The sequence below is a fragment of the Prenolepis imparis genome, unplaced genomic scaffold (genome assembly GCF_030444845.1).
Source record: "Prenolepis imparis isolate NDT839.2.m4 unplaced genomic scaffold, iyPreImpa1.0 SCAF_1, whole genome shotgun sequence".
NCBI lineage: Eukaryota > Metazoa > Arthropoda > Insecta > Hymenoptera > Formicidae > Prenolepis > Prenolepis imparis.
Window position 1 is genome coordinate 186,224 of NW_028141159.1, and position 26,321 is coordinate 212,544.

The 26,321-nt window shown below is 35.2% G+C and overlaps 1 long non-coding RNA gene across 1 annotated transcript; it reads right to left on the minus strand.

The window, feature by feature from the left end:
• Positions 1–18,996: 18,996 nt before the first annotated feature.
• On the minus strand, positions 18,997–26,227 carry LOC145940101 (uncharacterized). Its single transcript, XR_014425963.1, has 3 exons — positions 25,943–26,227; positions 20,959–21,110; positions 18,997–20,733 (listed from the first exon to the last, which is right to left on the minus strand). It is a non-coding gene; the product is annotated as an uncharacterized LOC145940101 (long non-coding RNA).
• Between the last annotated feature and the right edge of the window lie 94 nt (positions 26,228–26,321).

Here is a 26,321-nt window from a genome sequence, read left to right on the forward strand (position 1 = left end):
ATGTCGTAGGTGGGCAGACAGTTAACGCCGCGAATATACCAACATAGTAGACAAGTTGAACCATTAACAACTTACATTTGCTCGTTTCTTTTATCCTGTAGAAAGAAGTAACGAGCCATTCATTTATTTTTCTTAAACGGTTAGAAACATAGTTATAAGCAAGTGTTTCGCTTGACATGTAAATCTCTTCTTCAGGTAAACCAGACATTAAGCCACGTGCTCGATAATCGAGTTCGAAATAGCCAACGTCATTTTTTAATTTATCTCGCGCGCATTTTGGACTTCTTTGACAACTAAACCTCTGCCACTTTAATCGTCGCACTGATCGAGAAGAAAAGTCTGATTCTGATTCTCTCAAGTTATACTGCGTTGATTAAATCGTTTTTACCAGCTTTGCTCACGTTCACAGTTGCTTAAAAGGCGCGAAAAAAAGAGACATGAAAAATATAAAAGAAATGTACCTACTAGATGAGAACGCATGCGCGCACTTTAAATCCGTTCGTCCACTCTCTCTCCCTCTTCTCTCCCTCCCTTTCTCTCTCTCTCTCTCTTTCTCTCTTTCTCTCTCTCTTTCTCTCAATGCGCACAAATAAACGACGATGGACGATGATGCCTGTGCTCGTCCGCAGAGTCTTGCTTGCGTGTGACACATCGCAGTCTCTTGCACATATATACATACATATATACCCGGACATCATTTTCCTGTGGCGAAGTAAAGTCGAGCGAGATATGGTGTGCAGGTTTTGTGACTTGCGTGACGACTGCCATGTTTGCAGAGAGAGAACTTTAGCGCGCGACTCTCATTGCCCCGCGTACCCCGTTCTCGTGATCCGCCTTCCTCCCTTTTCCACCCTTCTCTCTTGCCACCCTCTTTGTCCTCTGCCCCCCTTCTTCCTGAAACCTGCGCTATCGCACCAGCTCGCTTTGCACGCATGCAACATAGTCGCCTTCCTGAGTCCTCCCTTTCCCCGCTCTTTTCTATTCTTTCCGCCTCCGCACACGTCAAGTTACATCCCTCTCCTACTCTCCCTTTCCCGTTTCGCGTACCCGCGCCTGCTTAAACGTATATTGGTAAACCCAATAATTTCGCACAAAACTACCACCACTAGCGTCACAACCTCGGCTTTCTCTCTCTCTCTCTCTCTCTCTCTCTCTCTCTCTCTCTCTCTCTCTCTCTCTCTCTCTCTCTCTCTCTCTCTCTCTCTCTCTCTCTCTCTCTCTCTCTCTCTCTCTCTCTCTCTCTCTCTCTCTCACTCTCTCTCTCTCTCTCTCTCTCTCTCTCTCTCTCTCTCTCTCTCTCTCTCTCTCACTCACACATACAGACACACACGCGCGCGCGCGCGCGCGCCTTCCTTCACTCGTCCCCTTTCTTCTTTTTTTTTCCCCATAATAAAATTCATTTTTTACTCCTCTTTGATTTAACCAACTTTTTCTCTCTTTTGCTCCTTCTCTTGCTCGCTGCAACGACATACCGTTACGACACATTGTTACAGAGTTACCCCAAGAGAAACGGAGCGCACACACCACGTGTCTACACGCAATCTGCTATCTGCACGCTGCGCTTTCGTCCTTCAGTGTCAGTGTCAGCATCGACGAGTAATTTAGGTATCCGTACCCGTTGGAAATCATCGAAGCGCGCGTTCGTCTTTTCGTTTCTTCAATTCTATTAAAAGATTATTGTCTACCCTTATCCCAGACATGGATCGCGCGCGCGGCCGACTCGTCGCTCTTATCGCGAGAGAGCTCGCTTTCGACCCTCCATTCTTCCCGTCCGGCAAACACTCGACCGCCCACGCAACGCGAAAAGCGTATCGCTCGTACGTCTTGGTTTGCCGGATATGCTCGTACGCGACCATCGTCGATGGCTTTTTACAATTAATCAGACGGCAAACCGTCCGGATAAGAACCACGCACACAAGCGGGTAGAGACTATCGTGAGAGCTACGAACCAACTTTGTGTGACGCGCTTCTTTTTTTAAAAAAAAGGATAGAAAAATTGGACAAAATATACTAATTTCATTAATACAACAGTTTATAATATTAATATATTTCATATCGTGAATTATACGCCATTCCTTACGCATTTTCCGTTCCTATTAGTGATGCTGACAAGTAAAACTATACCTTTGTGTTACTCACCGATTTTGATGAAACTCACCCTTATATTTATAAGCGGTATACTTGTAGAGTAGTCAAAAATAATAGACACGTATTTTTTTATATCGGCAATGGTGCAATTTTAAGGGTTAAAATTCACTCTTATATTTATAAGCGCACAAATAAGTAACTTGTTGCATTTATATAAGCTCGGTATTAGAGTTATTTTTTATTTCTGGAGATTATAAGAGATTTTCATGCTGCTAAAAGCAAATCCAATGTAAAAATTCAAAATGGCGCATCTAATATGGTGATCTGATAAGTCAATCTTATCTCGTTCTTTGCCGAACCCAGGAATAACCGACGAGGAGGTGGCGAGAGTTTATTCCCACTTTTTTTGTATTTTTATTATATTTTATTTTTATTCTTAATTTTTTTAAATGTTTAATTAAAAAAAATTTTTTTTTAATTTTTTCTATTGATTTCTTCAATTTAATTATAATTACATCACTTCTCGTTTATTTTTTCATTTTTATAATCTTTGCAGAAATGATATACAAAAAAAATACAAAATACTATAATAAATACTATAATAAAAAAAACAAAATACTATAAACACTATAATAAAAATACAAAAAAAAGGGAATAAACTCTCGCCATCTTTTCATTGGTTATTCCTGGGTTCGGCAAAAAGCGAGATAAGATTGACTTATCAGATCGCCATATTGGATGCGCCATTTTGAATTTTTACATTGGATTTGCTTTTAGCAGCATGAAAAACTCTTATAACTTATAATCTCCAAAAATCAAAAATAACTCTAATACTGTGAGCTTAAATGCGAGTTACTTACTTGTGCTTATAAATATAAGGATGAATTTTAACCCTTAAAATTGCATTATTGCCGATATAAAAAAATACGTGTCTATTATTTTTGACTACTCTACAAGTACACCGAGTTTCATCAAACTCGGTGAGTAACACAAATGTGTGGCTTTACTTGTGAGAGCTTTTATTTTATAATTCGGCAAGTTTAACATATCAAAGTACTTTTTTTACTCCAATTTTCTACAACATTTTAAAATAAAAGCTTCGCTTTTCCATTTTGAAATTAAAAATAAATAAGATAAGATGCAACAGTTTTACGGTATTTCTCGAATGCTCATTAATATTATCGCAGATATTGCAATTTATTTAATATACAAAATCTATCTATACATTGGCTTATCCATACATATGTATATCTACAACGCATTGACATCGGATGTGCTAACGTGCTAAAACTGAGCAATTTTTTAACACAATACAAGAATCATCAGTTATACATTTTACAAAGAACGTGATGTAAGAAAATATTTTTAATTTTTGCAGCAGAGCAAAGAAACAAAAATTAATATTTCTTTTACTGACTTATTAATATTCTACACATTATACGCATATAACTTATTTATATAGACTATTATAAATTTGGTTTATCTGACCTACTTATTTATTTTACGTCAATACACGCTTTAACTCAAAGAAAGGAAATTTCCTTAAATTCCGATAGACTAAAAAATTTCCGCTATACACCCTTTTGTTCGCGATCGCCCGTCAGAGTAACTATAACTTAACCCAACCCTAACTCTAACCTCGCGTCGCGGCACTTATGTAGGTGGACGAACGGGCAGCGATCTAAACTGGAAGGTTCCGCGCTGCGTGACCTGTCACCGTGAGCGCTGCTAGATTTATATGCGGACGCTAAGTTGTCGCATATTTACCTCCTCATCGAGTTGTTGCCCCGCGCTTTTTCCGTCACCACCCGTACTTGCCTTTCCCTCGCAAACCTGTCTATCCAAGGGAACCCCGTGCACTATGAATCGCTTTCGCCTTCCTCTACAGTGTATGAAATTTATTTAATTGCCCAATTAATTTAATTTGCAAGAAGAAAAAATACTTTACTTGTTCAACAAATATACACGCACATTTAGTTGTATTATTTTAAATATTTACATTTTTAGAGAGAGAGAAAGAAATTTTGAAACTATGTGTAATATAATTACACATACACACATACAATTATAAAAATATATTAATATATAGTTAAAAACAATATGCTAATATATAATTATAAATAACAGGAAACCAAATAAAATATCAAATTAATCAGAAAAATTGTTCCTTTTTATTAGAATTTAATTCGTCCTGTTTTTTTCCTTTTTTACTCGTGTTAGAACTGCAAGAAAAACTTTATAAATTTTCACATCTTTTCATTATTTTGCTTTCTTTATGTAACAAATATCTAACTTATTTCCCCCCCCCCCTCTCGCTCTCTCACTCTGTCTCTCTCTCTCTGTCTCTCTCTCGATCTGTTCTGACGATCCGTCACAATGACATACACCAACAATGAAGGAATATACTGTTCGACGCCAACTCTAGACACCAACTGTCACACAACAATGACTTTTTTCTTTCGGCTCGTTTCTTTTGGATTCAACTGGCTGCGGAGTCACACGGAGTAGGCGCGCGCTTGTAACGCGGTCAGATAAGCTAGCCAGCCTGCCGACCCAACATGCATCGACCACCTGTACAGCGTAGTTTCATAAGGTTTGCATCAGGAGCATATTCCTCGACAAAGTAGTAGACCGAGTAGAGGTTGACTTGTGTGAAAATATAACGAATAATTTATTAATTTTTTTTCTCAAAATGTATAACATACTTTTCCAAAAGAAGTTTCATAACCTATTTCATGAACATTTTGAGTACGTTTTATTTTTGTACAAAATAAAATTTCATATCTGTTACAATGTTTCTAATAGATAAATTTCTCATGTATAGATTATGTGATATTAAAATCACGTACAAAAAATTCATTCTAATAATAAATTTTAAAAATATTTTAGTTATAATACATGTATAAGACTGTAACCTATTAGATTTAAGATTTGTCTCACTGTAACCATAAAACGATAAGCGAAACTTTCATTAACCAGATCGCGAAGAAAACTAATCAAATGTTGAAAGCAATTTAAGTAAGTTATAAGTAAGTTTTACTTTATATATATATATATATATATATATATATATATGTATAAACAAATTAAAAGTAACGAGATTAAAAAAAAAATATTAATCGACATTTAAATAATCATTATATTGACATAGAAAATTTGAAAAGAAAATGACATTTAACAGTCGGTTCCAAAGTTGTATGAAAATTTCTAAAACTCAAAACCTTAGGAAACACCGCGTATATTTTTCTAGTTCCAGCAATCGTTCAACAAAGAAATCACGCAGCGAATCTATCGTCCCTTTGTAGCGGTGGGTTCTGTCCAACTCGGGACTATAAATATCCCCATCGATGGTGAGAGATGAGAAAGGGGAGAGGTGGAAAGACATCGTGACGGATAACGAGATATTGTTACTTGTTAGGCCGTATTTGAAAATGGAAAACGGGCAACACTAATATATTTCGGGGAATTATGTAAATGGAACCTTGTAAAATCTAACTCTCTACGGATTCAGTCTTTGCCTTTCTTTCTCTTCCGAGGGATAAAGTTTGGTGTTAACGTTGCGGAAGCTCGTAAAGTGGAGCGCGGATTCGTCCGCGTCGACTTTCATTCAAACTTAGTTTGCGAGGAATTTACGAAATTATAATTCTACGGAATGTTTGTATTGTGGAATTTTCCTTTTCTTTCTCTCTCTTTCTCTCCCGCAAGTAACAAATGTGTCATCATTTCGCTTTGAAGTATCTTTATTTTTGCTCCGAATTTTTAATTCATCATTAATTTTTATCGCGATATTTCTCTTAATCAATTTTCGTGCTACACAATCAAAGACCATCTAATAAGATGTGTATACTTTTTGAAATGCGTTCTAAAGTCGTGTTTTATTTACATTACATTGTACGATAAATATATAATGTGGAGGTAAAGGTAATATATTATATATGACAAATAACACTCGTGTACCTCATTATTCATGTACTAAATAAAATTGTTTTTATATGTAAGCATTTTTTTTATTTTGTTCAGATTCAATGTTCTGTTTCGTTTTTATAGATGCATCGAAATTTTTTGTCTTTGAAATCGTCATTTTCATGATTCAAATGGAATTGAAATCAAAAGTGCAATAATTTTATTTGTTAAAATTCTTCTCGCAAAATTATGCATATCGCATTGCCAACAACACGAAAAAGTAACTGATAAAAGAATATTCAGATATTATACTCTTTTAACTATCCCAACAAGCTTTGTTAATGTCCAGTACAGGTAACTTTTCAAAGGAATCTGTAATGTTTCGATTTTTAATCTTAATTTTTAATGTCCAATCTTTACAATTGATATACGACGAATGCAACGATGGTGTTTTGCAGATTTGCGGTTATCATTAAACGATACAAAAAATTTACACCATTGTTCACGTTCACGCAAACTGTTTGCTCGATGAAATATACCCTGAATACTGTTTCGAGATTCGCAACTTTGCAAAACGATATCGCATCGGTTCAGTTGATGTTTCAATGATCAATATCACGCGCGTCATAATAAAAACTGCTGTCGTGAAAGTGACACTCATCTATCGATGAAAATTTTCTGAGTCACTTCTGAGTCGGAGGCAAGGATGGAGGCAAGGGATGGCGGAAGGAGGGAGAGGTCTAGGACATTAGGGACAAGCAAAAGGGGCGCTCGAAGGGACGACGAAACAAGGCAGTCTAAAAGAAAGATGATATCCTTTGGGAGAGAGGGAAAAGGATACTTTTGACTGGGCTGATGTTGCGACGAAAAAAGGGACAAGAAGAAGAAGGGGGAAGAGAGAAACATTGGGTTCTGCTCCGGTTTACCGTTCTCGTCGTCGTCGTCATCGTTCGATGCGACGATACGTATCTCTTCCTCTGTGTGTGTGTGTGTGTGTGTGTGTGTGTGTGTGTGTGTGTGAGCGCGCACTTGTACGCATACATATACATATTTGTACGCGCGAGGTAACATGTACCGCACCATCCGGCGAACTTACAGACATGTAGATAGTATAATCATCTAGTGTCGTAACTAGAAGAAAAAATTAATCAAATTTATATTAAATATGACACTTGTCAACTTACAAAGAGCCACGTGTCTGTTTCGATCAAATATTTCGCTCATACTTGTGTGTGTGTGTGTGTGAGACAGGAAAAATGCGCATGTATTATATATATTTATCGACTAGAATCTCAATCTTTAAATCTTTCGCGATACTTGTATATTTTGAAACTGTTATATAATTATAGTTGGATTTAGATTTCGGTGGACACGGTAGACGAAAGTGATTTGTATATCTTTCGTGTGACACAATGGAAATTTCGTTACATTAAATTAGACGTACTTTCCCGTGTCTTTACACACACATACATGAAAAATGAAATTATCAAAATCATATATAGTGTATAGTGTATAAAATCATATATAGTGTATATCTGTTTAGAAATGCAAAACAGAGAGATGAAGATATATAGCGCGCGCTCATACATCTAGTTACGCTACTGCGTAGAATCGTACATAAGTACATACGTTCCGAGTTCACTTTGCTCGAAAACACACGTTCCGTACCCACGCGTATACGGTTTGCGTTGAAACGGAATCGCGCTACGCCAGCCTTCTCTCGGATAGGTTTAGATGCACGTGATAATGCGATCCACACGGCACATGGTATCTTGACAAAAGATTGGAGCGTGCGAGAAGAGGGACGCGCACGGAAAGAAGGATGAGATCGTAGGAAGGGGTAACTCGTGGGTATACACCCTACGATGGAGTAGGTATGCGGGAGTCCGCTTTCTCGATCAGCACGGATAGAATGACGGGTGTGGTACGTGACTATGCGCGCGCGATAGAAGATAGAAGGAGAAGGTCGAAAAGATGGGCCCGGACGAGTGAGAGCGGGCGAAGGAGAGTGGTGAAACGGGGTGCGGGTGCAGGGGGGTAGTGTAAAGCAAGAGAGCTACCGGAGAGCCGCGAGAGAGGATGCGTCGGTTCCGTTATCGACCTGCAGCAGGGCGTGTCTCTCGCGCGCGCTCTCTTACTCTTGTTCCTTATCTCTCTTGCGTGCGCACGTGGTTGGATCTTCCGCCTTTCTCTCATCGGTTCTCTCTCTTTCCCATTGATCCCCTGCCCCTTTACTCGCGGTTTCTCTCGCTCGATCCCTTCATTCTTCTCCCTCTCTCCCTCCCTCCCCCACCCTCCCTCCCTCCCTCCCCCACCCTCTCTCCTCCCACTCTCTCTCCCTCTCTTTCTCTCTCTATCTCGTTCTCGCAATCGGCTTCAGTGGCGGGGTCGCGCGCGCCCTACCCTTTCCCGTCGCTCTTCTCGTTAATTTGCTCGCGGCGATTTCGCCTGCCGTCCTTGTCGCACAGGAGCAAGTCGAACCGATTATGAGTCCCCGAGCGCCGAGACTCGAACTCTTCGACCCAATCCCGACGTACCGTGCCGTGCTGTGTCGCGCGCACCGTACTGCACCCGAGTCTCTTGACTTTTCAACCGCGGCACGCTCCCGGCCCTTGCGCGCGCGATTATTAGCATTATTATTATTATTTGCACCTTGCCGCGCGCATATGTCCAGCGTACACGTTACGATGATCGACCGACCGACCGACCGACCGACCGACCGACCGACCGATCGACCAACCAACCGACCGACCAACCAACCGACCGACCAACCAACCGACCGACCAACCAACCGACCGACCAACCAACCGACCAACCAATCAACCTCGTCATCACCGACGACAAAGAAGCACGAAGGGAAAAACTCGCTAGTTGGCTCTGTAATGAGTTAACGAGTTTAAAAAAGTGACTCATCGCCAGAATTATGTTGCCGTCTCTCGTGCCTACGAAAAAAATCTCTTTCGAAATATCCCGCGTATGAACAAAAAGATAGTTTGATTATATAAAAAAAAATCGCAGTACATACACACACACACGCACGCACGCACGCACACACACGCGCACACGCACACGCGCGCGCGCACACACACACAGGGTAATGACACCAATAGTCGGACACTACCCAGTATTCGGACATGTAACATGTTTAATTGCTGTATTAATTTTAAATTAAATAATCGTGTAATTAAGTATCCATATAATATTCCTTGAAGTTTTTCGCTTACAATGAAACTGTCTTTCATTAGTATTAACTGTCTTTCATCATTATTTAATGATGTCCGACTACTGGTAAATTAGTCAAAAATTGAAATTTTTATTGTATTTTAATTCAATGAATAAAAATTTCATTAACAATTTTATACTAAAAAAATTGTTGAAGATCAAAGAACATAATGAAATAATTTTCAAAAACCCGAATAACTTAATAATTAGTAAAAGAAATTGATTAAATGTTATACACTCTTAAGTGTCCGACTATTGGTGTCATTACCCTATGTATGTATAAAATGCGATTTGACGAAAGGACGCAATGGCGTATCGCAAAAGACTGAAAATGATTGAATTAAATTCCGCGATTACGATCGGTATAACGTACAATTACAGGAAGAAACGTAACGCGTCCTTTTCGAGTTATTGTCGTTCCGTAAAAGACAAGAAAGTGAAGCCGGAAAAGATTGTTGTATTGTTGCGACGGACAGATGAAAGAAGCTGGGATCTTTCTCAAGCGAGGGTAATTGGTTGCGCTGTAATGCACTCAGGCATAATTCATACGGTGTTGCACACCAACTTACACAATATATATATATGTATATTCCGCTCGAGTCTATCAAACATTGAGTACGTTTACACGGCACCATTAATCGGGTTTAATAACATCCGTAGTTGTAAGACTGGCCAATCACAGCCGTTCCATTCTTCAGGGAAATGGCTGTGATTGGCCAGTTTTACAACTACGGGTGTTATTAAACCTGATTAAGGGTACCGTGTAAACGTACTCATTAATATAGGTATATAATACTTCAAAGACACCACGATATTATCATTATTGTGATGGTCGATTAGATTGAGTAAAAAAAGTAGAAGTTCTTACTATGCCGAGTTTATTGGCTATTAACATTATTTTTTAATTACCTAAACTAGACTGAGATAACAATGAATTTGCTAATCTTAAATTAGTTTTCATCCAATATAGAAATTATGTCTTAAAATAAAAATTTGTATCAATTTTTCTTATTTTATTTTTTCTTTCTCTTTCTTTTACTTTTCTCTTTCTCTCTCTCTCTCTCTCTCTCTCTCTCTCTCTTTCTCTCTCTCTCTCTCTCTCTCTCTCTCTCTCTCTCTCTCTCTCTCTCTCTCTCTCTCTCTCTCTCTCTCTCTCCCCTCTCTCTCTTTTGCATTATATACTTCTAATAATTTAGAATCAAAATACAGAGAATATAAAAAAATTTTTAATTTTTGCCGATTTGTTTTACTTAAGCTTTTCACCCGGAGCCACCGCACAAGCTTTTCCGTAACGCGTTACGTTATGTTTTAAACTTAAACTCGTACATAAACTTTAGTCAACGCACAAAGAAAATCGTCCTTGTAAAACCGTAATTACATTATGATTTTCTTTGTGCATTGACTAAAATTTAAGATTACGTACGAGTTTAAATCTAAGGTTCAGTATTTAACATAACGTAAAGCGTTACGGAAAAGCTTGTGCGGTGGCCCTAAGGTAGATTAAGTGCAACAATATTGAAAGCATCACATTTTTTTGATTTCAAGAATAAGAGAATGTAATTAAACCGTTAATCGCTGTATTTGCTCCAGTGACGAAAAGCTATCGTTTCAGTTTCGTACGATGAACCTAGAGACAAACTCTAGACGCGCGCGAATGTTACTTCTTGTAGATAAGACGCGATCCGTCTTCTCTTTCCTGGTACATTATCGATCAATGGAAACATATATTGTTTCCCGAAGGGACGGGAAACCGGCTCGATGGTGGCAAAGTTACTGTTCCATTAGTCTGCAGCATCTTGTACGATATCCGAGCCTTATTGTGTTTCCGCGAGTTCTTCGACCATTAGCGTGTATCGCTACTTCGGTATTGTGCAACCGCACCCCGCGATCTCGTTTACCCCTCGCTAACCAAATAATGACTTGTCTAATTGTAAGTCTCGCGATCGATTCACGTGTCGCCATTCGATAACGGTTCGCCATCGGGAAACGAACAATTAATCTTCAACTCGTATCATTTTATCAATGATTTGCTCAGTCGCGCGCTTCATAATTTCATTATTGATTCATCAAATAATGACGGAAAAAAGAGGTATCTCAATAATATCTTCAGTCTATACAAGTATAGACAAGAAAAGTTTGGAACAATAATATAGAACGTGCGCGCGAATTGGATAATTCTATTTAATTTTATTCTCTAAGAATAGTATCTTAAGAGTGAAATAAAAAGGAAAAATATTTAGTGAATTTATTTATTTAAACAAAAAAGAATTCTTTTAGTATGTATAAATAGATGTAGATTCATACAAGACCAGCCACAGTTCACGAAAAAATATAGTGGTCAAGGTTATAGCATAGAACTTATACATATGGAAGGGGAATAGCATATACTTTCTATAGTCGAAACTACGTCCGACATCTGTGCGACAAGGATAGATAGAACATGACTTTTGTTCGTTATGCGCACGCGCTAAATCATACACAGACGAAAATGCATACCTACAAACACAATCTCGCTTCGACCGCTTATGCGCATTTCGTGGAAGAGTAATAGAATGAGACAGAATCTCATAGTTTAGAATGAGACAGAACCATAGTTTGTTGTCTCACTTCTTGGACACAGTTGTGCGCATCCTATTCCCCTTCTATATGTATAAGTATGGGTTATAGCTGTATTAAAAAAGTGAAAAGTAGGATATATATATATGTATATATATATATATATATATAGTATACAGCAAACGCATTATTAAAGATAAAAAAAATGATAAAAATGTTTAAAAATATAATATAAATGTATAAAAATATAAATCGAATCGTATGTAGGAAAAATTAGCCGATTAAAAAATTTATTCGTATAAATATAATCGATTTAATGGTTCAAACTTTTTATACGGTACTATTCTTCATAAAATGTAGAGTTATATTAAGAGAAAGAGAGAGAGAAAGAGAGAGAGAGACACCAAATTGAAAAATGGAACTTATACGCTCCAATAGCTATGCAAAGAAATAATGCGTTGCTCATTTAACAACTTGTACAAAATAATAAAATCAAGAAATTTATTCTATTATTTAATGTTAATTAATAAAATTCCTTTCAACAAATAATTATAATTATGATCAGAGTAACATGAAAAAGCTAAATAAATATTGTTGAAGCTGAATAAAATACACATATATTTGGACTTTAAGCGAGCCGCGATCAAAAATTTTATATTTATACAAATATACACGCACATACATTCACATTTATTACATTCGTATTAGCGCATGCTTTGGAACGCTCTAGCAGTGAATGTTGATCAAGATTGAAATAAGTGTAATAATATGTGTAATAACGAGTTAACAGTTTTCCTCACTTGGTTACTCCCTCGTTAGGCGCAAGAGTATACAAGAGCGCTTGATTTTCCATAGCATATTTTATGGCTTTGCCTGGAGTATATAGCGGTGGCACGATAGGAAAAAAGAAAAAGAAGGGAAGAGAGAGAGAGAGAGAGAGAGAGAGAGAGAGAGAGAGAGAGAGAAATGAAAGTTTGAATGGTGTGAACATTTCCCACATTTACCATGCTATGAACCGCCAACGCAGCCGACTGTACGCGGCCAACTTGTCACCAATATTTCATTCAACTTGCGACGTTCAACTGCGACATAAATAAATATGTGTATAAACTGTCGCGTAAACTTTAATCAGCGGCGAGCCATTTTCTTGTTTTATTATTTACTTTGTCGGGCATCGCTAGAAAAAGTAAACCGAAATAACAATATATTGAACTACACTGATATAACGATAATATTTATAGAACAACTGCTAAAAATGTTATATAAATTGTAGATAGATTTTGTACGGAGGGGGCACAGGGGAGACGGTATTCGAAGAAGAGCTAGGAACTAGCTCTCTCTTCATCGTAAACGTGTCGATAAATAAAAGATATATTATACAAGTATATCTTTTGTACGTGATACAATTTTTCTTTTAACGATGTTTTAGTTTCCATCAATTTTTAAAATTTGTTCGTACGCTGGAAAAAAATTCTTTGTCATGACTATATAATCGCACAAATTCTTGTGAATAAATACTAATACTACACAATTTTTCCTCGTATAAATTATTATTACGCCAAACCCTTCAAGTATAATTTCACCAAAAAGGACGTATTGGAGAGGGTATCATTACACAAAATATATATTGGTTTATCTATTCTTGTTCGAGTGATGCTCGCGTACAAATGTGATTTTTAACGTAACACGACCGATCCAGGAAAAGCAAATACATTGTCGCGACCTATCACGGAAACGCTCGTCTTATTAAAGCAATTTATTTTCAATCATTCCTAGAATAGGCATCAGTGGTGCCTCGATCTACGATAGGACGAGAGTTATTGGCGGAAAGAAATACGAGACTCGCCGGGTCATGAAATATATTTTTAAGTTTGCCTGGTTTATATGAAAAATCGATATTGCACGCAGAAGGTGGCTGAAAAATTTGGAAGTACCCCCTTGGATTCCCGTAACTTGAAGAAATCGTTGAAATGAACCGATAATTCTCGTTTCGTAATTATCGTGCCAGCGAGGGGTATTTCTAGGCCGCCAATGCGACACTGAAGCTACAAGAGCGGAACAATCGTAGAAAGAGAGACGCGTGGCTGGGCTAATCGATAAGTATGTACACGTCTCCGAAACGAAACTGAGAAGAATGCCGGGCAATATGTGCTCCGCGATCAGCCGCAAGCATTCAACCGATACGATTAAACGAATCTTTTCTCAATTCCTTCTTTTGCTAACTTATTGTCATTTCAAGATAAAGTCAACAATAAGGGTAATTTATAAAAATTTAAATATATGTATATATTCTTGAAAAACAATTGAGATAATAGTTGGAGTTTAATAAATTGCAAAATTGTATTTGTCACATATAAGAGAGAGATTCGTCCCTTTCTCCCCCCCCCCTTTCTCTCTCTCTCACTCTCTCTCTATCAACGTATCTTCTTTTTTAACATTATAAATTGTAACAAATACGATGAAGCAAATATTCTTGGATTCTTTTCTTGATCTTTTCAGATCCTATTGTAAGAGTAAACTCAATAATAGAAGATTTATAAAAAAGGAGAAATACACATACACACACACACACACACACACACACACACACACACACACTCTCTCTCTCTCTCTCTCTCTCTCTCTCTCTCTCTCTCTCTCTCTCTCTCTCTCTCTCTCTCTCTCTCTCTCTCTCTCTCTCTCTCTCTCTCTCTCTCTCTCTCTCTCTCTCTCTCTCTCTCTCTCTCTCTCTCTCTCTCTCTCTCTCTATACACACACATATATATATAGGATAGTGTGTGTGTATTTCTTTGTAACTGTTTTATCAATGTTTTATAGACATTTGTCCAACATTCCACATGTTTGTCATCTTAATTAAAATTGACAAATTATGTGATTGACAAATTTATCACACGAAAAAATATATCTCCTTATAAAAGGACTCTAGCATCTCGAAACAATTTTTTATAAAATATTGTAATGTAATCGCTACGAAAATAAAATACCCTTTTTATATAAAAAGAAGGAGTGAATTGATGTCAAGTTGATTCTCGCGTTTAGCTTGCTTCCCGCGACCGCTTAAGAAATGTTAATTAAAGGCGGATCTAGTGTTAGTGACCGCTTACTTGCCTTGTTGAATACTGACACGTACGATGGTTATCCGCCAGCAAGATTAATCACTCTCTTTGAATATTAATGTCTTTCAAGCAACTTTCCTCAAGTGATGGTCTAGTGGGATTCTATGCACATAAAGTCACACAAATGTACATTATAGCGGACCAATTTAATCAAACTCATATGCAACCTTACAAAAAATAAGGCAACATTGCACTAAAAATCGTTATATTTTCAATTATTATAACATATATATGCGTTAAAACAAATTCTACGTAACAGAAATCGACCGAGTTCCCCACAAATCGAATAAATATAATCCCATGTCATAAACAGAATCGTAGAGAAACATCGTATCCCATTATACAGATATCTGTATGTTTGTACGTGAAACACGACGCGTATATTGTTTAATGGCGCATCGTTATCCCGATAATGGATAACCACATTAAATTGTACGCATAATCTATATACGTACTAAATATATAAACAACCGTGCAGCTAATCGATAGATGTGATCCAATGCCTCGACCCTAAATAATATCGTTGTTGATGAACGATCTGTACATATACATTTTCCAGCTGTAAAAGAAAAATATAAATTGAAAAGAGAGAGATAAATTATGTATTTTTTTTTATGACAAAGTATGCCTCGTGCAAATTATTCTATTAAAATTATTCAATATATCTACAATTTGTAACAAAGGTGCAACGTTAATAGCTTCTTATAATAAAATCGTTCTAAAAATATTTTTGAAAATAGTCTCTTACATCATAGATGGTAAACCTTGTTGGTTTCTAGAGATAATGTACCGAAACTTTATTTGATATATATTATATATATATGTATAATGTATATATGCAATATTATTGCATGCAATTGTGTGTATAAGTATGTGTATTATATGAAAATGTGTAGAAATGCTGATATCTATATTAATTCATTGTTTCTTTTAATCAAAACATTGTATAAGAATTTAGAGAATCGTCTATTTTACTTTAATTTTATTTTACCTTTTTTCATTTTAATTTTACTTTACTTTAATTATTACTTTTTTAATATTACTTTAATATTACTTTACCTTTACAAATAAAAAGTTAAACTGCACCGAATACGCCAAAGTAAACACTAAATAAAATGATAAACATAAAAGAAGAAACAGAATTCATTATTTTTCTATGAGTTATTATAAAGATAAAGAATAAAAGCCTGAAGAATATCTGAATATTTAAATTGTTGGTATAACAAACACACATATGCACAATTTTATTATTTTTTTTTATATTAAAATTATAAATAAATATTTATCAAAAACTCTCTTTATTTTTTCATTCTTTATTTTTACTCGTATTTCTCAAATTTTCGTCCCAACTTATAATTTCTTATTAGATTAAACTTTTACCGTATAAGCAAAGCAAGATTGAATAATGATGACCACGTAAACAGGTTGCAGTGATTCGTTTCTCGATTGTGCAGATTGCATCTATTGAGTCCCGTGAATAGTTTGGCGTTTGCAGTTGTTATAAAGCATGAACTGATCTTTGATTTCTCATCGCCGTACACGCCATATATTCATTGCTATATGTGTATATGTACACCTTCCCCCCTCCTCCCCCCTCGCACTCTCTTTTTCTCTCTACCTTTTTCTCTCTTTTCTCTCTTCGATATGCCATAGAAACGTGCGAACGAATTCCGACAGACCGCAATTAAAAGTAATTTGTCGAAAACCGTTGCCGACAATGAAAATGTACGCCGGCTATATATTCGTTACTCAGAAATAAAACAAATGCTGTTTCGCGGCACGAAATGGAGCTGAGGTTTGTAAAATCTGCAAATCTGAAACACATGAAATATACTGAGATATACGAGATGTATAAATATGCTCTTGTATATATACAAGATATATACCTACATGTGTTCGGTTTTTATCTGTAAAGGAACGCCAGTATACTTGAATATAATATATCTAATAGTTGTATCAGCAACTTGTGACTATATTATATAAAAATGTTGGCTTCTCTATATAACAAACATTTCATCAAAGTGTGTATCAGATATCGATCTATGTTTCTTTTACTCAGTGTGTTTATATACATATATACATTTTGGGTCACATTCATGTTACATTCGTCGTCATGATTGCGTCATATACATACATTATATGACATTTCGCAAGTTTTATAACAACATAGGAAATATTAAAACTAAAACAAAAATTATAATAGTTTGTGGCTCGTATAATGCAACGCAAATATAATTTAAATGACCAATTTAACGAGCAAATAAAAGGTGATTAGAAATTAAGTGACATGTGATTTTACTGTCAATCTCTTTAATCGAATATAATTAAAACTATATAAACGTTTCGACTTTACTAAGTCATCTTCAGTATAATACAATCAATATAGGTATTAGAAAATGAAAACGCACGCATTGAAGTATGAAATTTTACAGATAGAATTAAACTTCAAGTAAAATAGAATCGTAATAAAATAAGATAGAAACAAGAACATTTCAGTCGGAGTAATATGTGTGAGAGCTAAAATTATCTTCATCTGAGTATGTTTTGACGACCATAAAGATGTTGATAAAAAAGCAATTTCTTCGTTGTGAGGCGAGAAGTTGTCTTTTTTGATAAATCATGGTTCTGATGACAAATTACAAGAAAAACATAACTCAATTAGAGAAGAAAGCAAATTATAAATTAGTTGACTTACAATTGTGTCAAATGATATATGTACAGATGATATAAGCAGTGTCTAGGACTTCACCTTGATGTTTATTATAACGGAGTGACAAGTAATGTGTGTCTCTGTGAGGCATCGACAACAAAGTATAAACTAACAACTTTTTAAGGTCTTGGATACAAAATAAATATTGTTTAAACCTCTGTAACGAAATTTTTAACCCTTGTATTCGATAATTCGTCTATAATATCAAAATATGTATTATCAAGTAATTCGGTGTCATTTTTCATATTGATTCCATTTTTTTGTTCTTTTATATAAATCATTTCAGAAATAAGTCTCTTATGATAATTGCTTTCTCTGTCCAAAATTTTGGCATTATTCCAATCAAATGTATGTTGTAGATTTAAAATGTGTTCTATGACAACCGAATGCCTTGCCGAATCGAGTCTGATATTATTCATATGTTCCTTAACTCTGGTGTGTAATTGTCTTTTTGTTTGTCCTACATATGACGCATTACAATCATTACAACAGATTTTGTAAATAACATTGGTATTAGCTGAATGGTCATTCTTATCTTTTTGTGTTCTGATAGTCCTGTCAAGTTTATTGAGACAACGGTAACCCACCCCAAATTCTGATCTTTTAATAGAAGATGCAACAAGTTCCGAAATGTTATTTATGTAAGGAATCACGAAAAAATTATTGTTGTTGTTATCGTTTTTTGTATTATTGTTTCTTGTGTGTGGATTATTATTAGTGATAAATTTAATTCTGCGGTTGATGGTCTCAAAAATCATATTTATTAAAACTAAGGTTTACATACAACTATTCTAGGAATGGAAAACAATTATGTAATTGGAAAAAAAATTCTTACATTGATTATAAAAACTAAATCTCGCATAAAGGTAATTTTTTGTCTGCGGTCATTTGCGTTAAAAATGGAATTCGCGTCGGAAATAGAAAAACCAAACCTCAAAATCCTAGAATAGAAGAATTGGATAATGAGTTGACGATGAGAAATCGGCAAAAAGTGAGACTCAAAACGTGATTTGCGTAGTAAATATACAGATTGATTTTATCAAGTCCATTATAATAGCTTAACATTGTTAGAAAGCGCAAAGCGATTCTTCTCTTAATGGTTGCCTATATATATATGTATGTACGCGAAGCTATTGACGTGTTACATCTATTTGCTTTTTCGATGCTCGTTTCTCGAAGCTGTGGCGTCATTGAGGGATTGACCGATTGATTTAAATACTATATGTATACAATGAAACAGCGCATAGATAGAGTGACTATAAGCTTTTATATAAATATTGAATTAGGTATAAGGAAATGAAAAGAAAAAAATATATTTGTTATATATGTATTTAAAAAAGAGCAAAACTATACATTGAGATCTTTTACATTTTTTTATTATTAAATCATATTATCCAACTATATTTTACTATCAGTTATTCGCTAAACTTATCGTATAAGACGCATGCTTTCCTATGTATATATATTGTTAAAATGCAAATTACAGCGAGGTGCAACAACATGGGTATTATTAACAATGTCATTCTTCACTTGAAAGCTATACTTCACTATAAAATGTAAACGCAGAAACGAAATAGTTAAACACACACACAGAAGAATTATATATACATTCACTTTTAAAGAATTTATAAATATAAATATTTACTTGTCTCGTGACTAATTACATGTTTAATTATTATCAGTATCAAAAAAACATATCTTTATCAATTTTATTAAAAATTAATTTAATTAAATATTAAAAATCATCAATATGCAATTTTTAGTCAGACTTTTGATAAAATTTATGCGGCATTCAACATATGATTAAACATGTCAGACAAGATGATAAGTAGGGGAAGGTAGGGCAACGCGGATGTGTTAAGGTTTGACAAGAAAAATGACACAGTTAAAATTGAGATCAGAAACTTTTTTTTTTTAATATACCTCTAAATTTAATCAACTTTCAAATAAAATAAGAAAAACATAAAAAACTTAAACATTTATACCTCTTTGGTATCAAAAACTAAGGCAAAGGAAATTATCCGCTTTGCCCGACCCCCCTGGGTAAAGCGGATGGAGCAAAAAAAATCAAGGTTAGTCTTGGTAATCGTCACAAAAGTTGCTGCCAAATCTTCTATATGCAGTACAGCCTTCATGGGACCATCTAATGCACTGGTTGCACTGGATCCAGTCTTTGGGCGGCGGATCGGTGTATTGTTCAGAAAACACCAAGTAGAAACACTGTATGTTCTCTTTATTTTTAGCCGGTTGGATATTGTCGCGTAGTGGTGCAATATTTTATGAAGTATTTTCTTCTAATGAACGGTCTGTCATTGATAATGGAGCATAATCTTCATCATCCGCTTTGCCCCCATCCGCTTTGCCCAAAGGACCTAACTTGGCACGGACTTAGAAAAATTATAAATACGTATGAGCAACAAGTGAAAAGTTTAAACCAATAGAGTTTTAAAAACAGAGAATATATATAAAAAAAACATTCACCGTGGTTAAGGAACAATTACTATTAATAATCAAGCTATGTACCTTGGCGAAAATCGCAAGAAAACACACAAAATTTGTTATTTGTTAACAAAAAACTCACGAGAGCATTCACATGGTTTTTTACACTGTCATAGCGTCGGCGGCCGGTCTCTCCCTCTACCTCTAGAGACTCGCAGCGCCATTTAGTATACATGAGCGAAAAAAAAGCTTATTCGCTTTGCCCAGGGTATCCGCGTTGCCCTACCTTTCCCTACAGCGAAATACAGCGAATTTCTTTGACAGTTTTCATATATCGTGGATACTGAACTGGAGCAAAATTCTCGTATACGAGAAAGAATAATTGGAAATAATTTTTAAAAAAATTCAAAAATAAAATCGGTTAATTATTTTGGGTGAATCATTGATAATAATATAAGAATGTAATAAAGAGACTGAAGAAAAACGTGTCACCGATTGTGATAAAGGCAAGCACAAACGCGCACAGACACACACAAATACAATTTAAATCGCGAGATAAATGTAATTCAAATCATTCCGTCACTTTTAATGCACACAACTTGTTGACTTTATATTAAAATTAATTATGTGTGTTACATTGGCGTCTGACTCGTACACTCACTTTTATTTCTTAAATTTAACTTTCGAATCTTCCAGCCTCTGTAACAAATGATTCAGTTAATACATGCAGGCACACAAACTGGATCGCTTCTCAAGTGCGCGTCCCATGCCTTGCCAGTGCTCGTAAAATGCGAACCGGTCTCCGTCGTGGCTACAGTCAGTGTCATATCGCGGCCGATATCACCACACAAGTAGAATATAATCGTTCGATACATGCCGCTAAAATTACGCTAAAAATATGCGCCAAAAACGGATCTGACTCACCGATCTGAATCGATGGAAATCTAGCAATCTGGATTCTGGTTTGGTTTCTGTTAAATATATTATACCGACGATGATCGGAGTAAACTTCTTCCCAAATACATAACCAATTTCAGCTTTGCATTTATCAGAGTAAATGAATTCTTTTGAACGTCCTAGAACAATTCATAATTATTAATGAGCTGTGCTTTTCCTCGAGCAATACTCGAATGAAGCAAAGTCATGCGATTAGTATAGCGATATCATGTATTTAGAATTATGAAAGAAAACATGCTGGTTTGAATAAAAAAATAGAAAAGTATATTATACACACACGCGCGCGCGCGCGCACATAAACCTCTCTCCTCTAGAATAATAATAAAATTATATTCCAAATTAAAAGTCGACCAATAACAATATAACAAATGTATACATACACACACTCTACGCGCGCGCGTTGACGCATGTCGCGTAATAAAATCGTAGCATGATGAACACACGAATAATATATCGTGTAAAGCCGGTGTTTGGGCGCGATAAATTCAAAATTGGCCAGAGAGAGAAAGAAATAAAGAGAAAGACGATTAGAGAAAAAAAGGAAGGAGAGGACAACAGTGAAATACAATGAAGCGATATAATAAAAAGTGCGAATGCAACGGGTCGCAATGCTGAGCGAGTAAAATGCACGGCCACGTGGGCGTTCGAAATGATCGCTCCGCGAATATATAAATCGCGTTGTTACCGGTTCTCGCGCAACATTCGACACCGTCATAAAACTGGAACCGGTCCCGGTTTCAATACTTGCGAGCGCGCCCGCATACAAATATATTAATATGTATATTATCAGCCTCTCTTCCCCCCTCCCCTCGCTTTCTTTCGCTCGTTCGTCCATATATTTTGCGAATGGATTAGCAATTCTCAGTGCATAACGTATTACTTTTCTAGGCTTGTGCACTTGTTCGATAGGAAAATATAGTCTTTGGAGATTTGTAACCTCAGCGAGACAAACAGATAATGAAAATTTTTCCAAATATTTGAAAAAAATGCGATACAACTTCACAATTATGTGATTCGCAATTATAATAAATTATTTATTATAAAAAAATTTAGAATTTTAAATTTGCAACTTTTAAATATTCAATGAACATCTTTTGATTTAAACCCGAGTCTTGAAGATTATTTGAAATAAAATATGCTTCAAAACTATTATATACAATGTGTGTGTGTGTGTAATTGAAAAACAAAATTCCAGAAATGTATGTCTATTAATTTTCCAATGTTAGATATACATATGTATGTAACTCTTCATAATTATATAATCAGAAAACAAGTATTGATTCCATTCTTTGTTTCTTTTAGCTTTTATATCTCCTACATATATATCGTGATAAATCTAAATAAATTGAAGAGTATTTCCACAATTATGAATAAATATATTTTTTTCTATATTCTATATTCATTTTATACACTTGGCGCTCGCCTTAAATTTCAATTGTCGACATCAACAACTCCTTGATTATACTTGTTTTTAAACTTAAAAAAAATTAACTGCGAAATCAGGCCAATGACGAAAATGATACCGTTAATATTCCACAAGTCGGAGCGATGTAGAGGGTTCGGAAAAGGTACGCGATGCAAAGCAACGAAACGGAACAGCAGATCTTATAGCTCCGTTACAACCGGCTAGCTGACCGATCCCAACGAGTACGACCGGTGGTACCACACCCGCTCGAGTATTTCGAGCGGAATGATGGAGAGATAAGCGAGTTCGCCCGCTCGCTCTGGTAACGAGCCTCGAAGAGTTGCTGCACTCGTAGACAACGCACCTTCGGACCAGATGCTGGTTCTCGCACCGCGCGATTCGGCGCGACGACACGCGCCTATTAGACACGCGACCTTAGCAGCCGCGGCAGCTGCTAATTTTCAACCGACCGACCAAAGTGTGCGACCCGAAAAAAGAATCACTCAAAGTTTAAAAAAAGAGCGACTTTATACGAGATTTGAAGAAAATCAAAGATAAAAGCTATTTTATTCGAAAATAATGACTTTTTCTCGAGAATCGAACCACACCTTGATTCATAGTACATTACTAAATGTTGTAATACTTTGAATCTCTCTCTCTCTCTCTCTCTGCAAAACTATAATTAAAACTTTCAGTAAAGAATAAAAAGAAAATTTCAGTACCTAAATTTTTCTCTCTTTGTTTCAATATTGAGCGATTCAAGTGCAACTCACTGCATCTTTTACAGAAATTTGCGACGGAAATATCGAAGAGTTAGTAAAAGTTGCAGAGAATATTACTTATTATATCGTACAGAATGTAGGATAATATTACATAGAATGATATTCTAATTCTCGCCCTTGTACATTTTTTATTAAAAAGTTAACGGTTTATCGATATTTTTTTTAGAAAAGAATCGAAAATATGTTATTATTAATAAATATCATATTCGGTGAATGGTATTTCATATATATATATATATATGCATATTGAAAAGTTGAAGCGAATAAACGCAGTCCAATATCCTCTTATAAACTCACCTCGTTTATAAAAGATTTTGAAATTTACTCCTTATTGCATTCTTAGATAGTTGATTCATTATTATTTTTACTAAAGCTATCACACAAGAATGATGATAATCTTAGCGGCACTTTAATTGTTTCCGGTATTCTATTAAACATACATATTCACAATATATATATATATATATATATATATATATATATATATGTTACTCAAACAGTAATTAAGATAGTCGTAACAGATCGCTTTTGTCGACGTTGTACTGTGCAGCGAGGTATTAAGACAGTTGAAGAACCGCAAGTTGTCGATAGATCGATTTCTTGTACATATACTGTGTATTTCCGTATATAAATACGCATATATTAGGATTTGTTCGACTGAATACAGAACAGAACTTTTGTGTTCATATAGAGCCATGTAATATTTAAAGTAACGTTCATGCTTTAATGTACAATAAAAACATGAAAAAGAGAACAAAATTAAAACTTGTATAGAAAGAAAGAAAAAAGAGGGGCAGGAAGAGAAAATAAAAATAAAAAAATATTTCCGAATATATTAAAGGATATTTATATTACAGAGAAATGTTTGAAACATCTTTTTTTAAATATCAAAGAAAAATTATAATAAGACAAAGTTCTATGTTTACGCACCTCACATAGGATAAACACAAGCAAGTCGCTCATGTATTATCGTAAAAAGTATATAAATTATTTCTCTGCGGGAATTCTCTTTTGACATATATATTTCAAACAATATTTCCTTAAAATTAAAATCTACAATTTGCGTATTACATGATGCATAAACACATTGTATATCTCTTAAAAGAATTGACAATAACATGTACACATTGCAAATCATAATCTGTTTAAATTTCAACTTGTTGCGGGAAAACGGAATATTTATATTGGCTTGCCGAGATGTTATACGTACATATATGTAAAAGCTATAAATTTTTTCTCGAATATATATAATTAACAATATTTATTTGCATTCGTAATAATTCCGATATTTTTATCGTTTATCGACTAAAATAGCGTTTGCTTGTTAAAACTTGAGTTTGTCCGAAGTTATAGCAAATAAAGACAGATAAACTATATTTATAGGTATATTGGACTGCGTTTATTCGCTTCAACTTTTCGATATACATATATATGTATATATATATATATATATATATATATATATGTATTGTGTATGTCTGTATATACATATGTATGAAATATCATTCACTGAATGTAAATATATGAAATTAATATACATATAACCAACGAAATATGATGTTTCTATCTTTACATCTCTATTCAGAACAATTATTTTACTCAATATTAGTCTCTCTCTTTGAATAAAGCACATCAAAACTTGATAAATTATAATATATATATATATATATATATATATATATATACACAATATATATAAACTTCCAAGATTCTTCTATCTATAGAATTTTATTTGCGATATTCTAATGACCCCTTCAATCTCGTTCAACATCTATGTGTTCAATTTTCTTAATTCAAAATTATTTAGAAGATATATATTGACGTATATATTAAAATGGGTCACTCTGTATATATGTATATGTATATATGAGATGTGTAATTGTTCTTCAAAGATTACATAAAATACGAGATTGCGTATGCTAAAAATTGCTAAAAATTATTTTCATAATTACACAAGTAATACAATGTTACAATAACTATACAATAAAAGATACTTTGTATGTGTGGTAAGTAAATTTAAAATTTTTACTAAATTTTATAGTGCACACAAAATTACTTTATTAAACTTGATTGCGCAATCATTTACTTTTTATTATTTATTTTATTTTTATCATATTTTCTCAATTTATTAAAGAAAGAAAATCACACACATAACAGTCAATATGTAGTTTGGTGTTAAATGACAAATAATAATTTATGAGTAAATACTTGTACGAAATACAAACGTCAACGTATGAAGCGAACATTAAGTATGTATATTCAAACTAGTTGCGGTTCTCAATGTCCAACGCTCCCCAACGAGGAGTGATCTTTATCGTTCGAGCCGCGTCGTTTCTTGCGTACTACCCTTGCTGCTTTTCTCTTGGATGTTCACATGCGAGATGTTTATCAATCGTTTATCGAGTCCGCAAAACGCGAGAAGGTAAAGTAAAATTAAAAATAATACTTATTTAAATTTAAAAAAATGAAATATTCGTACTTGTAATAAAATATTACATGTTATTTCGGATAATACAATTATTATAGATATATAGATATCCCGCAACTTTATATAATTTTATATAATTATGTATACAGATAATCTCGCGCGAAGTTTAATTTTAAAAGTTTAATTTTACTAACTGCAAAAGAGAGAGCGAAAGAAATATATATCACTCTCTACGTCAATTGCCGCGTTTCCATTGTTACGAACAAACGTGGAAAAGTCATTTTCGCCATCGTCGAATAAAAAATTTCCAAATGCTTTCCGAATGTTTATACTTACTCGATTGGAATGTTCGATTCTGCCACTCTAATGATCGTGTGGCGCGATCGTGTCTCACAATTATGCCGAAATGCAGATTCGTGAATGAGCGAAAAGAGGCGGTGGAAACGCGCGAAGGTCGTCACCAATGGTCGGACGTCGAGCGTCGGGCATGCACGGGTACGCGAGTACGCGGCACGATCGGGTAACGACGTAGCCTGCCTTGGTAGCTCAGGCTCTCTGTTTGACAAGTACGCGCGTATTTTGCGGCCGCGGCGCGACCGAGCGGGACCGAGCGCGGCCGACGTTAACCGAACGCGGACTCGCGGGTAGCAGCGGAGCAGCTCAAGAGAGAGAGAGAGAGAGAGAGAGAGAGACCAACACAGCGGCCGCGGCTTCC